Source organism: Phodopus roborovskii, unplaced genomic scaffold, assembly GCF_943737965.1.
Source record: "Phodopus roborovskii unplaced genomic scaffold, PHOROB, whole genome shotgun sequence".
In the NCBI taxonomy this organism is placed as follows: domain Eukaryota; kingdom Metazoa; phylum Chordata; class Mammalia; order Rodentia; family Cricetidae; genus Phodopus; species Phodopus roborovskii.
The window spans coordinates 78,262,167-78,287,570 of NW_026126418.1; the positions used below are offsets into that span (position 1 = coordinate 78,262,167).

General features: G+C 39.1%; 1 protein-coding gene and 1 pseudogene across 10 annotated transcripts in view; one reads left to right on the forward strand and one right to left on the reverse strand.

The window, feature by feature from the left end:
* Positions 1-25,404, reverse strand: part of Dennd1a (DENN domain containing 1A) — a 467,485-nt gene that overhangs the window by 255,758 nt on the left and 186,323 nt on the right. The window lies entirely within an intron of this gene.
* Positions 5,360-7,001, forward strand: LOC127222849 (cell division cycle and apoptosis regulator protein 1-like; annotated as a pseudogene).

A 25,404-nucleotide genomic window follows, 5' to 3' on the forward strand; every position in this document is an offset into this window, starting at 1 on the left:
ATATCCCCGCTAATCACAATTGGAAGCATCCCAAGTGTACAATAAGAATGATTACAATGACGAAACTTCTATGTCTAGAAAAGTATTTAGCACACAAAATATTTATATATAAAAGCAGGCTCTAAATTATGTACCAATTTTTTTTTCATATTCTCCCAGTGTCCTATAACAAATATATATCACTTTTTGGCTGGTAGTTAAGCTCTGTAGAAGAGGCCCTGGGTTCAATATCTAATAACAATAAACAAGTAGTTATTAATAAAAAAAAGTCTCTTTGAAACAAACTCTTCCAAGCTTCCAACTTCTGCTGTTCTTTCTTGAGTTGGGGAGGTAGGTTGTAATGGAACATGATGGCAGCTTGATTTCTTGATTTGTTGCATATTTTCACTTCTGTGATGACTCAGTTCTCAGACCAACCCCAAAATGAAATGGTAATTGATGCTTTAATAATTGCTCATATCCAAGCCTACTGCCCTTTCCCTACCCAGCTTCTACTAGTTGTGGCTCTAGAGCAGAAGGGGCTACTAAACTTCAGTGATTTTCTTTAGGTTTGACCGAGCTGTCTGTAGTAAATCCTGACATTCTTCTTGAGAAGAAAAGGAGGAAGAGGAGAAGGAGGAAGAAGAAGAGGAGGAAGAGAAGAGGAAGGGAAGGGAAGGAAGGAGGGACAAAGGGGGTGAGAATCTACTTTTCCTGTTATATTCGGAGGTCAAATCTGCAAGGCTGGACCATTTGTAACAGTGTTTAATAAGTACCAATGGATGTCAGTCCAGAGCTGGAAGGCTGGAAAAAATATGTTTAAAAAGTAATACAGGGCTGCCTGGCCTCCAGGAACTTTTAAGTCTCCTAGGAGACAGGTATGGGAATTGTTAACAGCAATGCACTATATCTATCCTGTGACCCAGCTGCCACTAGAAGCTGTGTGGACACCAAGGAAGGGCATTGCAACTAGGATGTGGTGGGGACAGCCACATCAGGAAGAAAAGCTGGATAAATGAGAAGTCACTATCATCTAGAGGGAACAAAATATGACAAAGACTCAAAAAGCTACAAATGGCTCACTTGGGGGGGGGCAGGGAAGGATGTTGCTTTGGTGATCGATTCACAGTGAGGATAGGGGTGAAAGAAGGAATCTTGGTATAAAAGTAAGGGCAGTCTACTTCTAAGGAGCCTTCCAGAATGGACTGTAAAATAAGTTCAGCTTTTTTTCCTGAGAGCAGATGTATATGTCTGGGACCAGAGAGACTGGAAGTCTTAGTGCACAGCAGTGGAAGGCCTACTGTGGGTAGGGCAGGAGGGGCTCTGGTTTTTTTCATCACTGAGTACAGTTTTAAAAGGATTTGACTCTCAGAGGTGAGACTTGAGTACTGTTAGCCAAAAGGCTGGCTGGAACCTGCTAGTCAGAAGGCTACCTGCCTCCCTCAGAAGCAGCAGATGCTACAGGGGTGTGGAGTCAGATGCCTAGAACAACAGGTGCAGTTTGCCCAAGACCTGTCACCTACTCTCTCCTAGGCTGCCTTCTGCAAAGGACAGCACTTTCTGTTTGCCTTAAAAAGGTGGAAGTTTAGAATAAATTAAGCAAAATATCATAAAAGCCCCTGTCACAGCTCAAGGAATGAATCAAGCACTGAAAATAGGTAACTTCTGCTTTTATTATTAGGTCAGAGATGCCTACCTGCTTCCTCAGGACAGAAAAAGGTGCCTGGCTATATTTGCAACAACTTTTAAATGCCTATAAAATGCTCAGTGCTGCAAGTATATAGATATTCTCTATGATTTAAAAGACCAGGGGGCTGAGCCAATGGTGATTTCTAAATTAGTGTTTATTCACTTAACCCAAGATAAAGATTTTATTTCAAAGACAGAATGAATGCAAAGGAAAAAAAAAAAATTAAGGTGGGACCACAAATAGATTACCAGCATTAAAGATTGACTGACTCTCAATAAGCTAACAACACAATTACTTCTTATGCTTTCCCAACTGAAGAAATACCATAGGTATAGCTAACTAATTAGCTAACTAATTAGCTAAGCCTCAACCCTATAGGATTTAGTACACTGTGGTGACGTGAAAGACAAGACCTTAAGAGCTAGCATTAAAGATGCATATGAATGTTAGCAATTTTACCTTTCATATGTTACAGCTTAACTTTTATGGCTCTCGAGTAGAACAGCTCCAGTTAACTGAAAGACCAGCTTTAAAGGAGGAGCCATTCAAGAGACTGGAAAAACAGTCCCTGGCCATCTCAGCCCCTTAGGGCATGGCCTCTCCCTCACCTGTGTGAGCTGGCTGTTCTCAACTGTAGTTGACAGGTAAAGAGTTCATAGCTCCAGGTTAGGAATGATTTGCTCAAGGTCATCATCACACTGCTAATGGAGAGATTAGCAGTGAGGGATTGAATCAAGGGCTCAAGTTCTAAAGCTCATCATTCTTGTTTAAAATCTACCTTTGATAGACATACAATGAAACACACTCAGTGTCCCTACATATCCTTAAATGAGTTAGCTGCATATGGCTGAAGAACCACCCTCAATCAAAATAAAGGCTTCCAAGACCCCAGAATGTTCTTGTGCCCTACCCACACTATAGTCACATCATCTGTTCTCCACCTGTTTTCCCCATTACTGCTACCTTCTAAAAAGCTACTTCTTTTAACATAAAGGAAAACTCAGGCATCTGACAAAAGCATGCATGGGTGTAGTTGTCACAAGACAACCAGGACAGAGAAGACAACCTAGTCCAAGCAGGTTCAACTGTGCTGTGCCACTCAACCCTCACCCTATTCTTGGTTCTACACCCGCTTATCTGCTACCTGGTCCTTTAATTTTACCTTTTTCAGAATGCCAGAAAAGTGGGGAAATACAGTATATAACTTTAATCTGACTTCTCACACGATATTTTAAGCCATAGCTTTTATTTTACTTTTTTGCTTTACTTATATTTTGCTTTTTATTGTTACCAATAAAGGACAAGTTTTAAAGGTAGCATAGTCCCATGGGCACGCTGTTTCTCACATTCATGATGTAGGTGGTTATTCACTCCACATAAGAGGATATTATAAGAATGTTTTCAATCCACTAATGCACTTGAATAGTAGGCCATCCACAACCTTACTATCTATGTTAACATTAACATCTGTGAAATAAGCCACCTCTGTCTACACTGGGCATAAGAACTCAGTGTCATGCTTTCTCTTAGCTCAGAGGTCTATCTGGCCATAGTATGGGTGGTCTATCCAGGTTTTGCTTCTTGATCAGAAAACTTAGAAGCCGAGTTTTTGTGACCTGATTCAGTCAGGTGACAAGAAGTATGAAAGCAGTAAGTTTCTCTAAACTGTTTAGACTTTCATTTTATAGAAAGAATGTGAACACAGAGGATATAAGGAACTCCCCTGGACAGAGCCACACAATCCTAGGAGCACCCAAACAAGCCCACAGATAGCTGGCTGTCCCAAATGAGTGGAAGCTCTCTAACACTACTCCACTACTCTTTTTCTGTCCTTCTCCCACTGTCTCCCAACAATCAAGGTGTAAAAGAAGAAGAAAGCTTCGCTTGCCTGGGAGAAAAACCTGGAGGGTCTTTAATGACTAGAACTGTCCTGAAGCACGAAGTAACATCTGCATTGAAATCTGCATTGAATCTTCAGTCTCATACTAGCCAGGATTTGAAATGATATCTGTTGGGAGTTGGGAGGAGGTGCAGCATGGAGGGAGATGGCCAAGTTGGCTCATGCGCCTGAGCTTGACGGGTTTTGAAAGGGCTTCGGTGTTTAAACAGGACACGACTCAGGTGAAGATATCTGCTACAGAAGAGAAACAAGTCAAGGTTTCTCCCTCCTTGAATCATGGGTCAGTTTGGAAGACAGAAGAATCCACCATGGGCTACCCAGTTTACAGCCACTGCAGTATCACAACCAGCTGCACTAGGTGTTCTGAGAGCATCTCCTATCATTTATACCCAGCAGACTGCTTTGGCAGCAGCAGGCCTTACTACACAAACGCCAGCAAACTATCAGTTAACTCAAACTGCAGCATTGCAGTAGCAAACTGCAACTGCTGCAGTTGCATTACAGCAGCAATATTCACAACCTCAGCAGGCCTTGTATAGTGTGAACCAACAGTTGCAGTAGCCCCAGCAGACCATTTTAATACAGCCAGATGTTGCATTGCCCATGAGCCTCAGCCTGCAGCACAGATTACTGTATCATATCCAACACCCAGGTCCAGTCAATAGCAAACTCAACCTCAGAAGCCAGTGTGTTTTCACAGGAGTGGTGACAAAGCTACTTGATACTTTTGGATTTGTAGATGAAGATGTATTCTTTCAGCTTGGTGCTGTTAAAGGGAAACCCCCGAAGTTGGTGACAGAGTATTGGTTGAAGCAATTTATAATCCTAATTGCCTTTTAAATGGAATGCACAAAGGATTCAAACACTACCAAATCAGAATCAGTCCCAAACCCTACTGAACACTCCTACTGCTGTTATTCAGCCCATTGTGTCACAGACAACATTTGGTGTTCAGGCATAGCCCCAATCCCAATCATTACTGCAGGCCCAGATTTCAGCTGCTTCTATTATACTACTATTGCACACTCAACCACAGCAGAAAGCTGACTTATTGCTGCCTCTTGTTCGTATAATGTCACAGCCCCAGTCAGCAGGGAGATTAGATCCACCATCAAGATTTTCAGGAAGGAATGACAGAGGGGATCAAGTACCTAATAGAAAAGATGATCGAAGTCATGAAAGGGACAGAGAAAGATGCAGATCCAGAGAAAGATCACCTCAGAGAAAACGTTCCTGGGAAAGGTCACCCAGGAGAGAAACAGAGTGATCCCCTTGGAGAGTCCACCATGTTGTTCCAAGATACACAGTACAGTTTTCAAAATTTTCTTTAGATTGTCCCAGTTGTGACATGATGGAACTAAGGCGCCATTACCAGAATTTATATATTCCTAGTAATTTTTTTGATGCTCAGTTTACATGGGTAGATGCTTTCCTTTTGTCAAGACTGTTTCAACTGGGAAATTACTGCAATGTTTATGTGATGCACAGAGAAGTCGAGTCCTTAGGAAAAAAAATATGGCATCCACCTGATGCTGACCACTTGTACAGTGCAAAGGTAATGCTGATGGCTAGCCCTAGTATGGAGGATTTGTATCATAAGCCATGTGCTCTTGCTTAAGACCCATACGGACTTCGTGATGGATTTTAGCATCCTGCTAGACTGGTTAAGTTTCTAGTGGGCACGAAAGGCAAGGAAGAAGTCATGGCCATTGGAGGCCATTGGTCTCCTTCGCTGGATGGACCAAACCCAGAAAAAGACCCCTCTGTGTTGATTAAGATTGCCATTGTTGTAAGGCTCTGAAAGGCATTGATCTAAGAGTATGCACATAATGGATGAAGAAGAGAAGGATGATGGTGAAGTTAAAGAAATTTCCACTCCTACCCATTGGTCTAAACTTGATCCAAAGGCAATGAAGGCAAATGATCTTCAAAAAGAATTAAAAAGTCAAGCTCTTAGTTCCAAAGGACTAAAATCCCAATTAATAGCTTGCTTGACAAAACAGCTTAAAGTAGAAGAACAAAAAGAAGTGCAGAAAGAATTAGAAAATCTGAGAAGGAAGAGGAAGATGAGGATGATAGGAAGTCTGAGGATGATAAAGAGGAAGAAGAAAGAAAACGACAAGAGGAAATGGAACGCCAGCATCAAGAAAGAAAATACATTTTGCCCAATGAACCAGCCATAATTGTATATCCAAACTGGGCTGCAAAAAGTAGCAAATTTGATTGCATCATCATGTATTTGAGTGTCCTTTTGGATTACCGATTGGAAGACAACAAAGAGCATTCGTTTGAGGTTTCATTGCTTGCAGAACTTTTCAATAAAATGCTTCAAAAAGATTTTGGAGTCAGAATCATTACTCTCTCTTCCTGAGAAAGAACACAAAAGAAAAGCAAAAAAGACAAGAGAAAAGATAAAAGAAAGAGATGATGATACTGATGATCCAAAACCAAAACGGAGAAAATCAGGTGACGATAAAGACAAAAAAGAAGACAGAGATGAGAGGAAGAAAGAAGAAAAAAGAAGATTCTAAAGATGACGATGAAATTGAAGAAGATAATAAGATGAGTATGACCCAATGGAGGCAGAAGAATCTGAGGATGAAGATGATGATAGGGAAGAGGAAGAAATGAACAAATGAGATGACAAAAGAGATGTTAAACGATACTGCAAGCAAAGACCCTCTAAAGATAAGGAAAAAGAGAAGACTCAGATGGTCACAGTTAAAAGGGATCTACTGATGGCCTTTGTTTATTTTGATCAAAGCCAATGTGGTTGTCTTCTTGCAAAGGATTTGGAAGAAATATTATATACTCTTGGATTGCATCTTTCTTGGGTTCAGGTAAAGAAGCTTCTCAATAAAGTAGTGCTTTGAGAGTCCTGCTTTTATCAGAAATTAACAGATACCTCAAAAGATAAAGACCATCAAGAGGCAGAGTCACTACAGGAAGATATGCTAGGAAACAGATTACTACTTTCAACATTAATAGTAAAACAGGAATCAAAAGATGGAGAAGAAAATGTAGGACTTATTGTGTACAATGGTGCGATGGTGGATATTGTAAGTCTCTTACAAAAATTGGAAAAGAGTGAAAAAGTAAGAGCTGAGGTAGAATAGAAGCTCCAGTTAGTAGAAGAAAAAACAGATGAAGATGGAAAAACTATATTAAACTTGGATAATTCTAACAAACGCCTCTCTGGTGAACTCAGGTCAAAAAAGACCTTGGTCAGTTACAAGAAAACTTAAAGGTTCTGAAAACATGAATTTGCAATTTGAAAACCAACTGACTAAAACACTCAAATTTATCCACAGTTATGGAAGATGTCCACACTGTCCTCAAAAAGAATAACATAAAGAACGAAGATAGAGATCAGAAATCCAAGGAGAATGGATCAAGTGTATGATAAAATGCATTTGGTGATCAAGAGTGGTGTTATATAATGTACTATATAAAAAAATCATGATACAGGAATGTGTGAAGGCAATTCCTGTTTGACTGTGATAGTATAAACATATATCTTAGTTCAAATTATGTATAAATTTTTATGAATGTGAGTCTGCTTTTGAAAATTGTAATTTCTAGCATTCAAGTCAAATATTTACTGACTGGAAGAATTTTGCATTGCAAAATCTTTTAGGATGAACTTTGTTATAGTTTTAACCCCAATAAAGTTCATCAGTTTAATTGACAGAAAAAAGAAATGATATCTGTTCATCTCTGTCTTCTACATTTGCTGGTTTTAGACTTCAATGGCTTATCTGGTCATCAAACATGTATTGATGGTGGGGCCCTTTGGGGGTTCTGAAGCAAATGGGTGAATCAGACACAATCTCCAGTCTCAAGGAGTTCAGTGTCTAGAGGGGAGTCAGACCTGCAAATCAACCAAGTGTCACTACTGAGATAAATGCTATGAAGGAAGTAGCAAGATCTCACTCACTAGTGTGATTCCATGTGCACGGGAGACTACCAACCCCACCAACAGAAATTGTAATTGTAAAATTAAAGTGCTGGGGAGATGGCTCAGCATTTAAGAGCACTGGCTAATCTTCCAAAGACCCACGTTCAATTCCCAACACCCACATGGTGGCTTATAACCATCTCTAACTCCAGATCTGGGGATCTGATGCCTTCTTTTTTCTGGCCTCTGGGGGCTCTGTAAACATGTGGTATACAAATATGCATACAGACCAAAAAAAAAAAAAAAAAAAACCTACACATATACAATAAAAATAAAAATATATAAAAATCCTAAAATTTAAAATGGTCACATAGGAAACTGTTATTTTTTATTTATTTTATTTTTATTTATCTTTTACTAGGGGGTGGGTGGGCAGTACTGGGGACTGAACCCTGGTCTCTGCAAATGCTAGGCACTCTGCCATTCAGCTACATATCCAGCCCATATATGTACAAGAGGACAGTAGAAGATCATCTAATTTATAGATGGACAGCTGAATAAAGACCACCAGAACCCTGAATCCAATAGTGGTATCCACAAAATGCTATCTGATTTTTATGAGTAATTTTCTTCTACTTTTTTCTGTTAGTTTTTTTTTTTTTTTTTTTTTTTTTTTTAAGGCACTTTTGTCTGGGTGCAGAATATAAAATCAGGAAGTAAAATGGCAAGTCTTACAACTGTGAACTTCAATCAGCTCATTACAGACCAAAGAGACATATTTGAATGCACACTGCTACATTCATTTACCTATTCTGCCAAGCCATTCAATTACACGACTGCAGATTTAGTATAAAAAATACAGCATGTTTCTTTCAAAAGCTGGTATCTGGAGGAAAGTGATTAGAACAGCATGCTATGATATGCTAATACAGAGGTTTCATTTAATGGACAATGGAAGTTTCTGAAATGTTCCGTGTACTTTAAATTATTGCACTTAGAATTCATGACTACAACATGTCTCAACTTTTTTCTTTACTGCTGTACAATATACTCCACTGCCACTATGAATGCAAACAAAAAGCATTATCACAAGAGTTCTGTTAGTGTTTGTGATCTTTTAAAAGAGCCATTTTTAAAGGTGAGGTGTGGGCAGAGTATGCTGTTCAGATTACATGAATACTGAGAAGGACAAAGCACCATAATCAAGGATGGGAGAGAAAAGGGAAGCAAGAGGAAGTTTTAAGGCAAAATTTCAGGTCTCCTTAGAGGGACAGGGCACAAAAGAGCGGGAGTTTAGTCTAACCAGAAGCAGCTGTTGCACTGGAATTAGGAAGCATTCCTAATGAATCAGCAGTTCTTGTAATACAGACACCCACTTTGAAATGTGAGGAGTCTGAGATGAGAATTTCTTTTGATACATTTTTAACAGAGACTCAGTAGACAGAGAAGAGGCAAAGACTGAGCACACTGATCTCTAAGTTGTGATGGCTATCTTTTCTGTGTCCATTGTCAAAGTTAGGTAGTCTGGGCACTGGAAAACAAAGAAGAAAAACCATGGAGGAAGAGAAGCTCTGTCTGCCACGCCCTCTGTGAGTCACCCTAAGGAGACATCATGAAGTGCCATGAAAAGGCCACCTCTTCCTAACCGCCACATTATGTCAACTAGGCCCGTTCCATCTGAATACGGAAACTAGAGTTATATAAACAAGAAAAGGGCTCTTCCTTTTACATTAAGAAGGACCTCTAAATTCTAACCCACTGAAGATCTGCTTGCAGGGTATATGTTGTTTTCCAGATTTCCAGTTTTTCATTAAAAATTATGCATACATGCAGTTATTTTATAACCCGCCCCCCAGTTCCATAGTCCTCTTTTGCCTTGTATCATGTATAAAAGAGGCTCTCTATAAAAACCAGTGTACCTGAAAACCAGACAAAAGTTCATTTAAAGGTATGTGTTCTGATAACTTTTATCAGTCAGCCTCCTCCTTCTCACCTTCTACCCTTCCCTATCCTCTTACAGGTTTCCAGGATTCCTGGAGCCTCAGTAAAACCCAAGAAGCCACAGAAAGACTCACTGGCTTGTTGCTGAGAGACACAGCAATATCAATGGTACCTAAGCCTTAAACTTGAAAAGGAAAAAACATGACCCACAGAAAAACTTTCACAAACTCTGAGGACTTCTTAGATGCTCTACTCCCAACCAGAGTAAAAGAATACAAAGGAGAAACAGAACAACAGATAATAGAAGCTGACAACCAAGACAAATGAATTCTGTCATTACCATGGCAGACAGCAGAGGCAGAAAAGAGCAGGTTCTTAGAATCTTGGGCCATTTGTAGGGGCAGTTGCCCTTCTCCTACAGAACCAGAGACCTTGTGGGGAGGAGAGGTACAAAGAAAAAGCCAAGGAGTCACCAAAAAAAAAAAAAAAAAAAAAAAAAAGTCTACAAATGATCAGTGTTGTTTCAAATTCTCAGCAGTTAGAAGCCATAGGAAGTTTGTCTGAGATGAGGTGAAATGTTAGAGATATATGTGAACCCAAGTCTGACATACCCTCATAGAACTTGTTGTATTTAAAAAGGAGAGTGAGAGAAAAAGACACTATGTGATAGAGCACATATGGAGAGGCTTTTTTTTTTTTTTTTTTTTTTTTAATTAGAGAAAGGGAATGGAAGCGGGGGTGTGAGGGGAGAGAAGAAGGGAAATAGGCTTTTCAGAACAGGAGCATCAGAAGAGAAGAGAGGCAGTGGTGTGCAGGACATGCTCTTAGTGGCTGCAGCTGAGGATATATCCTGTCAAGACTCCAAGGACAGGTCAGTACAGATGCCTGAATACTAACAGTACCTTACAAATCACAGGTATGATTATGCTCCTTGGCCATAAGACCTTGCCAGGACCTCTTCCTTGTCCTTGACAATGAAGCCTTCACCAGGTATCCTTTCATGAAGAAGGTAGGAAAGTTACCTAATGCAATCTTAAAATCATTTTTAGGGGACAAAGGACAAAACACTATTTGCTCTGTACCATGAGTCTAATCACTGAGTAGTGACATCCTAAAGCTGGCTCAAATGCAGGTCTGCATTTCTGCAGAAAAGCATCCACACTCCTGATGTGGCTTAGACTTTCATGGAACTTATGGTCAGCCTGGATTTCTGTGCCTAGTTCTGCTCTATGTGTTTGCTGGACAACCACACTCACTTTGAAGCATTCATCTGATAAGGAAGGATTTAATTAATGTATGAAGGACTGGCAGAGGGAGGGATGCTCAGATACCTGAAATGAGGACAACAATTTCTGTACCAAGAGATCATCTTCAGAGATGCTTCTGATAGCAAAGCTTGTAAGTTTGTTTTTTGTTTTTTATGTTACTTACTGTGAGTCCCCCTTCCACCTTTTCTTCTGTATAAGATGACGTTATTTACTCTGGTGCTGTCCTAACAGTACAGTGCACATCATGAATTCAACACAGCTTCCAGACTGGAAGTAATCAATGAACTGTAGTCCCCTTACTAGTGACTCCAACAGCATACAGTCTCTAGGTAAAATGAGAAACTGTCCTCAGGGAGAAAATCAGGACATACAGGGCAATTAGCAAATAAGGGTATATGATCACAAAGGTGACTTTAAGATACATACATACATTATAAATTACTACCAAATGAGTAAAAGAAAACACACCAGAATTTCTACCTTTGGAAGGGGGAATTCAAGGTAATTAGTTTTTACTGAGTATGTGTGTGTGCCTGTAATTCTAGCACTGAGGAAGGTAAGACAGGTGGATAATGGGTTCAAGGTCAGCCTGGGCTTCTCAAAACAAACAAAGCTAATGATTTTTTTTTATAGAATCAAGAGTTACATTTATTCAAAGTCATTTTCATTATGTCAGCTGCTGTATTAATTTTTTAAAGAGTTGACGCATACTAATCAAAATTGAGTATGGGGAGCTCAGTCCTAATGGATACATCTACAAAATAACTTCCACGCCTAAGGCTCATGAAACACTGTAGAAAAAGGGGGCAGAAACACTGTAAGGGCCAAAGAGTCAGGGAGTCTGTTGTGGACTGTGTCTGCCAATAACCTCAGAAACTACACCCACATAATCTCACCAACATGACTGCCTAAACATGAGCTGAACATGAGCAACAACAGACATGCCTAAGTGGATAGTAATAGAAGACTAGGTCTCAGTCACACACAAAGAGCTACAGGCAACAAAAGAATGCTGAGAGAGGGAGGAATAGTTCCCCAGGAAAGAAGGTAATAATTAAAATTTATTATTTTTCTTTTTATTATTATTTAATATATATTTAAACTTTTTACATATTAATCCCAGTTCCCTCTCCCTCCCATCTTCCTATAACACCCACTGATTCCTCCATCCCTTCCCCCATCCACTCCCCATAGAGGGTGTGGAGGCCTTCCATTGAGGGATCATCAAATCTTTGAAGTCATTTGGGGTAGGACCTAAGCCCTTCCCCGTGTCTCTAGGCTAAAGGAATTATCTCTCCATGTGGAATGGGCTCTCAAAGTCTGTTCATATCCTGGTTCCACTGTCAGAGGTCCCATAGACTGCCCAGGCCTCCTAACTGAGACACACATTCAGGGTACATACCAGGTCTGTCTTTTTGTAACTGGTTTCCTCTAGTCCCATTCATTTGCCTGCAAATTCCAAGATTCATCTTCATTTATTTCATTTTATTATCATCTTCCTTATACACATAAAACATCTATTTGTGTGTGTGAGAGAGAAAGTCTGTGCACATGTGAGAGTGTATTCATGTTCATGCTCCTGTAGGGTCAGAGGACAACACACACGACTTGTTTCTTTCTTGCCATCATGTGGTCCTGGAAATACAGCTCAGATGGGCAGGCTTGGGGGCAATAGCCTTCTCAGAGTTATCTCTCAGTCCTCAAGAAAATTCACTACCTTTACCTCTATTCAACACCACAATGGTTACACCAAAGCACAAACAGTTCAGACAAAAAAGTGAAAGTATAAAGAAGAGACAAGAAGTAAACACCAGTTATAATCATAAAGTTTTCTATATGAAATCCAAAAAGTGTAAAAACTACTAAAATTTTATTAGGTACCTTTGCAAAGACCAGTATTTTAAAAATCAACTGCATTTTTATACAAAAGAAGAATAGAATATGTAATTAAAAAAAACACTTATGGAACCTATAAAAAATGGTTCTTATGGGGAAAATGAGTCAAAAGCTGTGGGTCATCATGGAGAATATTTTAGAAGTCATCAAAATAAAACTAAAATAAGTTGATACCATGGTCAACATGAACCTGTTGATTCACCTCAGTGAAGTCCAATCAAAATGTCAACCTGGATTTTATGAAAGTCAACAGGAGTTAAAATTTGCATAGGAAGGCAGAAAACCAAGAAAATTAAAATACTATCTGAAGGAAAAAAGATGAAGAAACTTTTTAAGAAGCTACAAGGACTATAGTTAATTAACACAACAAGATACAGACACTGGGATTAACTAATAGAGAACAGAAGTAAGACCCTGGCATATATATCACAGAGTTGGCACATACCCCCCCCCCAAAAAAAAAAATACAAGGAAAAGAAAGGATACTGGAGAAGTGTTACAGCTGAACTAGACACCTATATGGGTTCAAAATAAATAAAACTGGATCCCAACTGTGTAGTATCCATATCAAACACTATGAAAGACAGAAACTTAACACCTTTGTAGTGGATAAAGATATTATAAAATATATGTAACTTCATCTCTCACAAATGGAGAAAAAAATTCTAAAATACACTAAATCCAATAATATGCAATAAATGAAAAAGCATTATTAAATGGACCATGAACATTAAGAATCTAGAATAGAGGAGAAACCCATGTGCACATCAACAAATGGACCAACATTAGAATTTTAAAATCTCAGTGAACTAGGATAGAAGGGAACTACTTTGGTCTATATGGCATCTCTGGAAAACAATCTATAGTTTATATTATTACACTTATGCTGTTCTCTATACAACTGAGAACAAGAAAAGGATACTGACTCAACATTTCTGTTCAGCATTCAACATAGCACTCAAGGGCCTAGGCAGAGCAACAGAAAGAAACAAAAATGAAAGGCATAAAAATACAAAAGGAAAAAATTCACTGCACTCAGGAGGTATGACTATTTACACTTTCCAGAGAATTTAGGATGTAGAACTCATAACTGACATTAGTAAGGTCACAGGATACAGGGTCGCCACCCAAATTTTAACTGTGTATACCATAGCAGGAAATTGGCAAACAGCAGTATAAAGGAAATGTTCTATTTATATAGTTAAAAACAATAAAATAAAATACCTACAAATAAGCGTAACAGAAAACATGCAACCAGCTGGTGAAGAAAGGCTCAGGAGAGAAAAGAAATGGACCATAAATGAAAAGACATACCATGCTTGTGGGATAAAAGGCCCAGTGTTGTTATAATAATCTCTATATATTGAGATGGGAGGTCAACACAATTCCAATCAAAATTCTTCCAGGTTTTTTTTTTTTTTTTCACAGAAACTGATTAAACTGACTGTAAAATACCCCCCCCCCTTTCTTGAAAAACAACCATACTTGGAGAATATGTCACCAGTATTCATTTCTCATTCTAAAGCCACAATAAATAAGACATCAAGATGTAAGAACTAACATATACATGTATAGCATAGGATACACCCATAGTACACATTCACTACCATGGAGGCAAAGCAATCCAATGAGGAGAAGTGTTTACAAGAATATTAAAATGACTGGGTAGTTACATAGCAAGCAATGAATATGTACTACTACTAATACTTCATATAACATGCAAATATTAGTTTTAGATAGCTTGTTGACCTACATGTAAATTTAAAATTCTAAAGTTTGTAGAACAGAGAAAAAGGAAACATTTGAAGACACAAAATTTTCTTACAACAAAAATTAATCCTAGCAGGATAACACTGATAACTTCATCATCCTAAAAAGTTCTGCTCATCAAACGGCACTATTAAGAAAAAGAATAGGGCTCGAGAGTGGTTATGAATATTTGCTGCTATTGCAGAGGACCTGGGTTTAGTTTTCATCACTCACATGGCAACTCACACTGCCTATAATTCCAGTTCCTCTTCTTGCTGCAAAGTCTTCAGGCATGCACATGCTACACAAGCATGCATACAGGCAAAACACTCATCCATATAAAATAAAATAAATCTTAAAAAACAAAAATAGAAAAGAAAATGAATAAGCAATTTCTATTCTGAGAGAAGGGGGATTGATAAAGGTGGGAGGGAGATAAGAGGAGAGAGGGAGTTAGTAATGAAAATGCATGTATGAAAATTTCAAAGAACACATTAAAAGTAATAAACAATTTTAAAGAATATAAACAGACAATATCAGGGAAGAACTAAATCTTGATGTCTTAAGTATTCTTTCATACGTAATGAGCTAACTACTCTCCTACAGAGCTAGACTCTGGCTTATATAACTATAGTTGGAAGTTTTTGTCCCGCCTGGTCCTGCAGCTGTTTAGTCCCAAATAAACACAGAGGCTATATTAATTATAAACTGTTTGGTCTATGACTCAGGCTTCTTACTGGCTAGCTTTGTCTTAATTATTAACCCATTTCTATTCATCTGTGTATCTCCACATAGTCTTACTGGAGAATGCCTAGGCAACCTACCTTCCTTGTAGCTACATGGCATCTCTCTTGCAACTCACTCTCTGCATTCCTCTCCCTAGAAATCTCCCAGTCTGGTAGTCCCACCTACACTTCCTGTCTGGCTACATCCTGCCTGTTCATTGGCTGAAACAGTTTTATTATCAACCATTAAGAGAAACATAGATTCACAACATACAGAAAGACATCCCCCATCATATAACCTACTTAAGAGAATGGAGAAAGGTCATTCAAATCCTTTCTGTGCTACAGATGAAGAATACCATGAAAGAAAATGCATCTAGGAGGTTGTTCTCATTTCCTCTCTGTTGCTGTGATAGAACATTCTGACCAAAACAAACTTTTGGGAGTCAAGGATTTATGTAGTCTATAACTGTAGGTCACACTCCATCATTGAGGGAAGCCAAGGCAGGAACTTGAAGGCAGGCCTGCTTGCTATTCCACATAGCATATATCTGACGAAGGGTCTTACTTCGTAGCCAAAGAAGCATGGAAGATGCTGCTTGATGGTTAGTAAGCAGACATTCTCAGAAAGCTTTCATATACAGTTTGGGAACACTTGCTAAGGGAATGTTGCCAACCACAGTGGGCTGGGTCTGTATATATCAATTAATAATCAAGACAATACCCGCAGACCAATCTGATCTAGGGAATTCTCCAATTGAGAGTGTCTCCCTGGGTAATATGTCAAATTGACAATTAAAGCCAAACAAGACAGAAGTTAAGACTAGAATAAAAATACTAGTAGCACCATCATCATTAGAAAATAGTGTTGTCTTAGATCAGAAGGGGTAATACTGGGGTAGAAAGAAGTCACCAAATCCTAGATACAACTTAATATATAGTGAAGCTGAATTTGCTGGTGGGTTTGAAACAGTGTGTGAGCAAAAGAGAGAAGTCAAGGGCAGCTCCAAGGTTTTTGTAATGATTAAAATGAAAGATGGTGTTGCTTCTGATGAATTGGAAAGGCTGAAACAGAAATAGATTTGGGGTATTAATTTTCTCACTACTTTACAAATAAGTTAGACTCTCTAATATACATCAAACAATACATGTAATAATTATTTACATATGCAGCTTTCCTGCAACTGGAGAGCTAGCTCAGCAGATGAATGTCTGTCACATAAGCAAGAGAAACTAAGTTTAGATCTCTAGAACCTATATAAAAACCAGAAACAAATGAATCCATAATCCTAGTATTGGAGAAGCTACACACATGGAGACAAGCGGATCCCCACAGCTCACTGGCTTAACCCAGCAGAATTGATGGGCTCTAGGTCCAAAGATCCTGTCTCAAAAACAAGGAATAGAAAAATCAAGGAAAATACTCAATGTCAATCCTTGGGCTCCACATAAACATGTACACATGTGCAAACATACGAACATAACGCCCCCACACACTTGTCCCACATGCATATCATGCAGTTCTCTTATAGATGGAGGACTGAAGATAAGGAGTGGCCAAAGGAAACTTGAATAGCCCCAATATTTGTTAATTAAATATGTGTCTTATTTTAGTTATGTAAAAATAAATTTGATATGCTTATATACTGTAGCAATTTGAAAGAAAAGACCCTCAAAGGGAGTGGTACTAATAAGAGATATGGCCTTGTTGGAGTAGTGTGGTTTAGTGGGAGGAAGTGTGTCACTGTAGGGGGGTAGGCTTTGAAGTCTCCTATGCTCAAGCTACACCCAATGAGACAATTCCATTTCTATTGCCTACTAATCAAGATGAAGGACTCTCAGCTCCAGCACCATGTCTGCCTGCATGCCACTGTGTCCTACCAAGACAGAGGACTAAACCTCTGAAACTGTACGTCACTCCATTAAATGTTTTCCTTTATAAGAGCTGCCGTGGTCATGGTGTCTTTCCACAGCACTAAAACCCTAAGATACACAGTATTTTTGAAACATACATTCTGGGGCAGAAAAAATTATGGGTAATTGTAAGGATGGAAAATTTTAGCCTAATTCTTCCTAGACTCTGCCCCCCTAGCAGTGAGTTGGCAAAAGGTCACATTCTTGACTGTTTACAACAGGGCGGTTTACCAATAGCACCTGTGAGTGAATGAACACACAGGAAATGAGCCTTGTCACACTACCCAGAAGCCCTAGTGAAAGCAGACTTCCTGGGCTAAGCGAGGGCTTGGATAGTTCAAATTAATTGGTCCGCACTGGATGCTATGAGATGATTGGTTTATGATACGCGGGCTTTGTTCCCAGGGTTCCCAGTCCTCTACACCACCTGGAGTATGGCTGTGGACCCCAGTGCACTGGAATATAAAAGACCTCATGCTTTTGCATCAAGACCGCTTCTCGTGAGTGATTTGGGGGGCCGCCTTTCCTGAGTTGGGGCGTGAGAGTCCACGCCCTCCACAGGTCTTTCATAATTTTCCTCACATTTTGGTATACTATATACTTATTTCAGAACTTAAACTTGGAAAATAAAATTTAAACAACCATGTGCAAATTGTGAGCATATGAAAAAAAAACCCACAAAGACTCTATGCCTATAGTTGCATACAAATAGTAGATGGTAGGGTTATACAGGACTTTCTCCTTTTCTTTACAGCACCTTTTCAATTGAGGAAGAGAACTGGGTGAGTAATGAGCATATACTAATTATATAATTGATAACAAGAAACTGAAGAGATCTTTTAGATCTCTCAGCGGCGCTTTTAACTGGATAAATGGATTATTTTCTTTCTTTTTCTTTCTTTTTTTTTTTTTTTCCCTGTGTACCTTTGTAGACCAGGCTGACTTCAAACTTACAGAGATCTGTCTGTCTCTGCCTCTCAAGTGCTGGGATTAGGTGTGCACAGCCACTGCATAGCTGATAAATGGATTCTTAATAAATGACCATCTAATTTTTTTTTTTTCATGATGCCACTGGCTCAGGCATTTCACAGAAAATAAATGACTCTAAAATAAACACATAACTTGAAAATAACTTACATTGTCAGGATATCTAGCCCAGGCTCAGCTCCTGTTCCCTGTCAGTCAGTAGACTGCCTACTGTTCCCCTAGAATTGACCTTGAATCAGCTGTCACTCAAACAGCCCAGCAGGACTGAAGTCAAGCTGTTCTGTGTCTAAGAGTGGCAATGCATGCCTGCCTTTCTGCAAATCTTCCAGGGAGAAAGCTTAACTGAGCACACAGGTGTCTGCCACCTCAGGGGCTCCTTGTGAAGCCACCTCAGCTTGTAGGACTTCTTTCTAATTTTCTTCTTGCCCCATCTCTGAGCACCAGTGTCCCAATCTCCAGGGAGAAGGTGTGTGCTACATTCTCATGTCTTTTGGATGTAATTCTCATGATGATCAAGGACTCACACCTGGGATTCAGTCTTCTCCACAAACTCCCTGTCTCAATTTCCTTGAGTCTTTGTGTATGGCCAACACTGATCCTGCTTTGCTACATTCTGAACTTGACTTCAGAGAGCCAAAGGCAGACCGTTTTTATTCTTCACACACTCCCATGTCCCTGTTAGGTTTTTGCAAATAGCCACCTATGTTTAGAATCAAAATGTTCTATATCTTATGTATGGCCTACTCTTCAACAACAGCCTAGTCTTAAACCTCAACTTCTCTGCAGGGTCAATTCAGGCAAATATAACATTGTGACCTGAATTGCTATCCCCTAAAAGTTGAGCATGCTCATGAAAATTGGAAAATCTATGTTAAAACAACATTTAGAATTTCTAAAAAATGTGGAAAACAAAGATTTCTCTTACACAAAAGGATCCAAAACTGTGCTGGAATATGGGTGTGGTTGGCTATTAAAAAAGCAAAATTTACATTTTTTTTCAGCAATTACTATGTGCCAGACATTTGTCTACACTAGTCACAATTCAATAAATCAAGAATTGCCACTACTGGTAAACTGACATTCAGTAACATCTAGTAACTTTCAGTATTCAGCAACTGTTTGGTGGGTTCATATTACAATGTGATCTTTCTGATTTCGTTATTTCACTTTTCATCTTGCCACATCAATGTCAAATCTCCAGTACACCTAAAGGTTGCCACAGCTACCATTACTCAATTATGTCAATACAACTCAGACTCCATTACATGATGTATTGTATTGTATTGTATTGTATTGTATTGTATTGTATTATATTATATTATATTATATTATATTATATTATATTATATTATTGCCTGAATGTATGCCTGACATTCAGAGAGGCCAGAAAATGTTGTATCCACTGGAACTAAAGGTATTGACAATTGTGAGCCACCATGTAGGTGCTGGGAAACAAACCCAGGTTCCCACCAAGAATAGTAAGTACTCTTAACCACTGATCTCTCCAGTCCCAAATTTAAAAAGTATAAATCTCAATATATAAAAGTAAAAAAAGATAGTAACCAGGCATTATGATAAGAATTTTTTGTTTCATTCTGTCCTTTTATACCATCAACCAAATTTCTAACAAGGCACTACATAATAAGAATTTTGAGGATCTTTTTTCAGTTTTAGGAAACAATCAATAGGGAAATCACTGTCAAAATCTGAATGCCAAATTCAACAAAACTGTTTCTCTAGGAAGTCCCTTCTAGTCACTTTCCAGCCAAGAAGAGATAACTCAAACACAGCTGCACTACTGAGTCAGCTAATGAAGTCTCATTGAAAAATTTTAGTATAGCAGGAAAAACAAATAGGCCAAGAGACAGATATTGGGGTTCAAATTTCAAGCTGAATATCATAAAAGTAAAGTAGCCAGCCACTAGCTTCTTACCTCTACCTCAGACTGAATGGGCTCGTCCTGTCTACATAAGCTCTCAGACTGTAACCTCTCCTCAGCATGGCTAGAGAATGAATGCTTCATACTGAGACCTTGCTCCTATCTTATATACTTCCCATGAGCCCTGGGGTGCAAGGTGAGAGCTATAATTCTCTTTTAGACTGATTCATTTTTGTGTATATCTGGGTGGCCTTGGACTCAGAGAGATCTGTTTACCTCTTAATCCTGAGTCCTAAGATTAAAGATGTATACCACCATCTCCTAGCTTCTGGCTACTGGGATTAAAGGAGTGTAGCTGACTTTTATGGATTGTGGCTGACTTTGCTTTCTGAATCTTCAGGCAAGTTTTAATAAATAATAAATAATATATATCACTACACTTCAGAATCATACTAATTTGGTTTGAGCTTTCAACAAGTTCTAGTCATTTGTATGTATTGGTGGGGCAACTTGTACCACATAAAAATCAAATTAAAATACCTTAGAAGAATCTGAGGTAAAATACCTCTAAATAAGAATTTGAGAATGTTTATACAAAAAAATCAACAAATATGAATTAATATACATCTGTCAATTGTATAACATGTACAACTACCAAAATATAACCATTAATGCATATAATTTTGTCAATTAAAATTATATATATATACACGTGTACACACACAAACACACAAACACACACACACACACACACACACACAAATTTTCCATATGAATTCAGCACTGCTTTCCAATTCTACCACTACTAGGAAATACTACGAGCTGCAAAGTAGAAATGAGCATGCACGATGAATGGGGGCAACCATTAACACCTGGCCTTTTGTGTATGTCAATGACTTCTTTCTTTTCTGTACCTCCTCCACCTCATCTTACAGTCTTCATTCACTTAACTCCTATTACCAAATCTGCTATGCCTCTGAAACCACTGCTTAATGTTCTCCAATTTTGAGCCAAGTGTATGGCTCATCTTATACAACTCTCTTTCCACCTGTCCTTAGCCCTGACTTCACTCCTGCTGTACCCAATTTGGTTCAATGGTCTGTACTCAGGTCTCTTCCTTTCACTACTTATGCATGAGCATGGCTGACTGTAGAAAGCTCTAATGACTCAACTTCTCTGTGCCTGCCTTTAGGCTGCTGCATATGGCTGGGAGGAAATTCCACACCTATAGTCTACCTTATCAGCTAAGGCTTCAAAGCCATCCAGCCCTTCTTTTTTCACTAGTTGGTCTTCTCCCTGTCTATTCAAACTTCTTATTTCCATACAGTTTCTTCCTGACTCCACATCTCAATATTTACTCATCATGAAAACAGAAATCAGCAGACAGAAATAAACGGCCTCAACATTCCAACAATATATTTATTAAGTGGCAAACACAATCAGAAACCTGAACACTGGACTTGCTCATCAATGTCCTTATTCTAACTCCATTCCTTTATAAATTAACCCTTCTGTGCTTCTGTTCATTATAAGCTAGAGATAATTGTTCCAACTTGATGAACTGGTGGTAAGGTTAGAAAAGCTAAGTATATTTGGAGCATTTAGAATGGTTCCTGAAGGCTGGCAAGATGGATCATTAGGTAAAGGAATGTACTGATAAGACACTGATCTGAGTTCCATCCTTGCATTCTACATGATAGAAGGTGAGAACCAACTCCAAGTTCTCTAGTTTCCACATATGCAATATCCAACATCCACGACTCCCCCATGTGTATACACACTAAATAAATCTTTTAAAAGTTTTTAAACCAAGAATGGAGGCTGACACAAGGTAAGAAAATCATAAATGCTAACCAGTACTACTACCATGGTGACTCCTACACGTACCAGACACCAGAGATCTATCTGTACCTCCTCTGGCTTCTGTGTAACAGAGTAAATGCTACATTTTAAAAACTGGGCTTGGAGAAAGATTTAACAAAACAAAATTAAATTCAACCTACTGTAAGAAAAGTCAGATGACTAACCTATTAGCCACAAGTCCAAAGGATACTGAAATGCAGAGTTGAGATTATTTATCAATTCTATTTTGTAACTATACCAGTCTGCCTTCAAAATTTCTAATATTTAATTTGACAGAAAGTTCTAGCTAAATAACTCAGCTCCTGTTACAACAGTGAAGTTCATATTTGACCAATGAGAAATCCTTGCAAAGCAAAATATAGGCCTTTAAAGGCTCCCAAATTCCAAGTATGCATACCATTCTGGAAACTATGGAAGAAGTAGTGCATTCTGAAGGTGCCAGGGAAAGCTTCACTGCCAAGAAAATGACAATGGGGATATTCTAAAGGGACATATGAAGACAGTTAACAAGGGGCAGGCAATGCCTTGATGGTAAGAAAAAGAGCTGCTACCAGCAGGAAGTCTCTTGGACACGACAAAATCTGTTTAATGAAAAAAGAGAACATATTAAAACTATTAGGCATGTGGGCCTGAATCAAACAGCATGAAAGTCCACAGATCACCTGAGGACTCGAAGCAGAGTCCCTTTAGTGGGGAGTTAGCATTCCAGCAGCTGTCAAGGAATCCGAACCCTTCAAATGTTATGAAAGAACTCTAAGGAGTCGCTGTGGCTGTGTCAGATAAGAGATTGCACTCTGTTCAGAACACCTGGAATCACTTAAGACATCTGCTATCATCTGAGAATCAGAGATTAGAGCTCAGGACCGCTGGCTCAGGTCAGCTCAGAACAGCATTTCCATTTCTCTAAGGTGACTCTTAGAACAGAGCAGAGAGAGCACAGACTACAGGCTTTTCATCAGTCCCTGACATAAACTCCCCAGTAGGGCATTCAAAACTGCATTTAAAGACAATTTGGGATAAGAAGGAAAGTAACAAAAAAATTTAAAACTAGACTATGCAAACATACTATCACTAGTTATTACATGTATTTAATTATAACACTGGAGAGACTGAATATGGATAATGTCATTATCAATGGAGTAGACATATTCAGACAGGTAAAGAGCCTGTGCAGAGTCACAGAGCCACACAGGCAGAGATGAGCAGCTATGGTTCTACACCGGTGTGCCTTTGCCACTCTCTCTTCTCATTTGTACACAGGAGTTACAAGAATGCACACCAGTGGCTTACAACATAGCCATCCAGAAATTTAATAAGGCTTAAAATTTATTGTGTACAAGTAAAAGCACTTGCCTGGCAGGTATCCTGAAAGTGATCAATTTAAGGAGAGTTGCACAACACAGGGACATTTTAGAGTAGAGGACATTTAGCCAGCTGGTGGCAAGCAGTACCTCAACATTCTGCAGTGTACTCCAAGTCATTCTGGCAGGCTGGGGCAGGCATCCTCCTACATTGCAGCTGGACTCAATGACAGACACCAGCTCAAGCACCAAGGGAGGTGCTTGAAGGTGCACAGATGGCTCCCTCCAGGCCATTTTGTCCAACATTTAGCCTATCGGGTGGGAGACTAACATCAGAGGTGGCCCTACTATGAAAGAGCTGAAGCACTCTAGCAGGAAAAAAAAGTGGCAGTTTCACACACTTCCCACCCAGAGGACAGTACACAACAAATAGACTTCATGGCTCCTCCACAGAGTCCACAGGCTGGCTGCCAGAAGCAAACATTTCTCTATAGAAGATTTCCCCAACTTTTCAAAATTATCTTTTCATTAAATTAAAAGGTAAGTTTTGCTCAAAACTTACATTTTCTGGATTAGCAAGAGAAATAGGAATACAAAAGTTTCTGCAAGAAGTGGCTCTGTGGCTTTCAGCACCCTGTGCTAGCAGCATATCATATTGGTTGGAAGTTCTAAATTTTACACATAAAAAAAACTACTTTAGTTAGAAAGACAGCACACAGCTCCTTCAATTATTTATTCCTCCTCCATTCATTCATTGCTTCACTCATTTTACCCACACAAATGCCTGAACAGAGCAGGTAATAAGTAAGCACATGCTTGATTGTTTATTAGTAAACATACAGTAAACTACCTAAAACTGTTCTTTGTTTAGATTAAACCTAACTGAGAGTGTCCAGTAACCCAACATTTAAGAGACCGACAATGCTAAGACAAGGTGCTCAGATGATGAGAGCTCTATCTTGATCTGAAAGCACTGGGATTTAAGCTGCTCTGGACCATGCCCACTACCATCCTGATATGTGATCCTGGCTACATCCCAGATCCTGGGGGTAGGTGGGGGAGGGCAGGGGTAGCACTTTTTAGCTGTCCCCTTCCCCAAGGCACAACATAAGGGCAAGGAAAATTGCTTCTCCTGCAATCATTGTTTTTCAGTTAGCATCTTCACAGATCTCTACTCCTGGGTCAAATTAGAGCTGACCAAGTAGAAAGTAGGTGCATGGACACCTTCCTTCAAAGAAGGAACACTCATAATGTCTATTTGCTTTTAAAGGTTCCCAGATAGCAACAGTATTAAGCTCTCATTTTCGGCATTAGCAGAAGGACTGTTCAAAGCCTTGAAAAGGAGGGGGAGTGAGGGAGCCTGCTGCGGCATCACAGCTCCCTTTGAAAGCTGGAGCCCGCTGCAGCCACAGTCCATCAGTTTCATGCCTGTGGTTTCCTTTCATTCCCAGTCAATTTAAATTACTAATAATCAGGAAACTACATGACAAGACATCCATTAAAGACAACTAGTAATAAAATCAAAACTAAATATCAAATCAGATCATGCTACAGCCTGCTCCTGGGTTATCATTTAAGCTTGCATACAGTGAAATCTAATACAGTGGAGGCATGGCTCCAAAGAGCAAGACTAATTGCCTTTTTTGAGTTCTCCCAGGGAAGTTTTGTTAACAAACAGAAGCCACTTAAGATCTCAGATGCATACATTCTCGATAGGACAGGGAGTGAGAAATAAGTGTTTATTTAAGCTCAATAAACCACAAGGTCAGCCACCTTACAACACTCACTCAAACTGTCAGAATTAAGGGCATAATCTGGTTTACAAGTCTAATGCAAATAACTTTGACTTAGTGAGTAAACGTGGCTGTTTTACTCTGCCAGGTGCAATTACTTTCCCAATTATTCTAAGACTAAATACTGGTCACAGTATCACCCAGAAAAACTCAGCAGTGCTTCTCAAAACCATATATAAAGTTTCACAGAGGCACACCAGCCCTGTAGATGGGTGACTGTGTGCTTTCAGATCTTGTCAGATATCTCGGAAAACTAATACCTCCCTTGTTTGCTTTGTTTTGAGCATGATCTCAATGTGAAGTGCAGGCAGCCTTGAAATTGCAGTCCTCCTGTCTCAGCCTCTTGTACTAGGATTATGGTATAAGTAACCATATCTGGGTAAGAAGACTTTGGGCCTTCCTAGAAACTGAAGGACAAGGGGATCAGATACTAACCCTGACTATAAAATCATGAAGGCAGAAGGCTTCCTGATGGCCACTGTAGTAGACCTTGTGGTACTTTGTTAAATGAATAAAGTCTATACCATAGGCCAGGTGATGACTAGGAAATCCAGGATTTCATTTTATCTGTAAGACTGATAAGAAGGAAAATAATAAACCTATGTCTTTCCAAAAGAAATT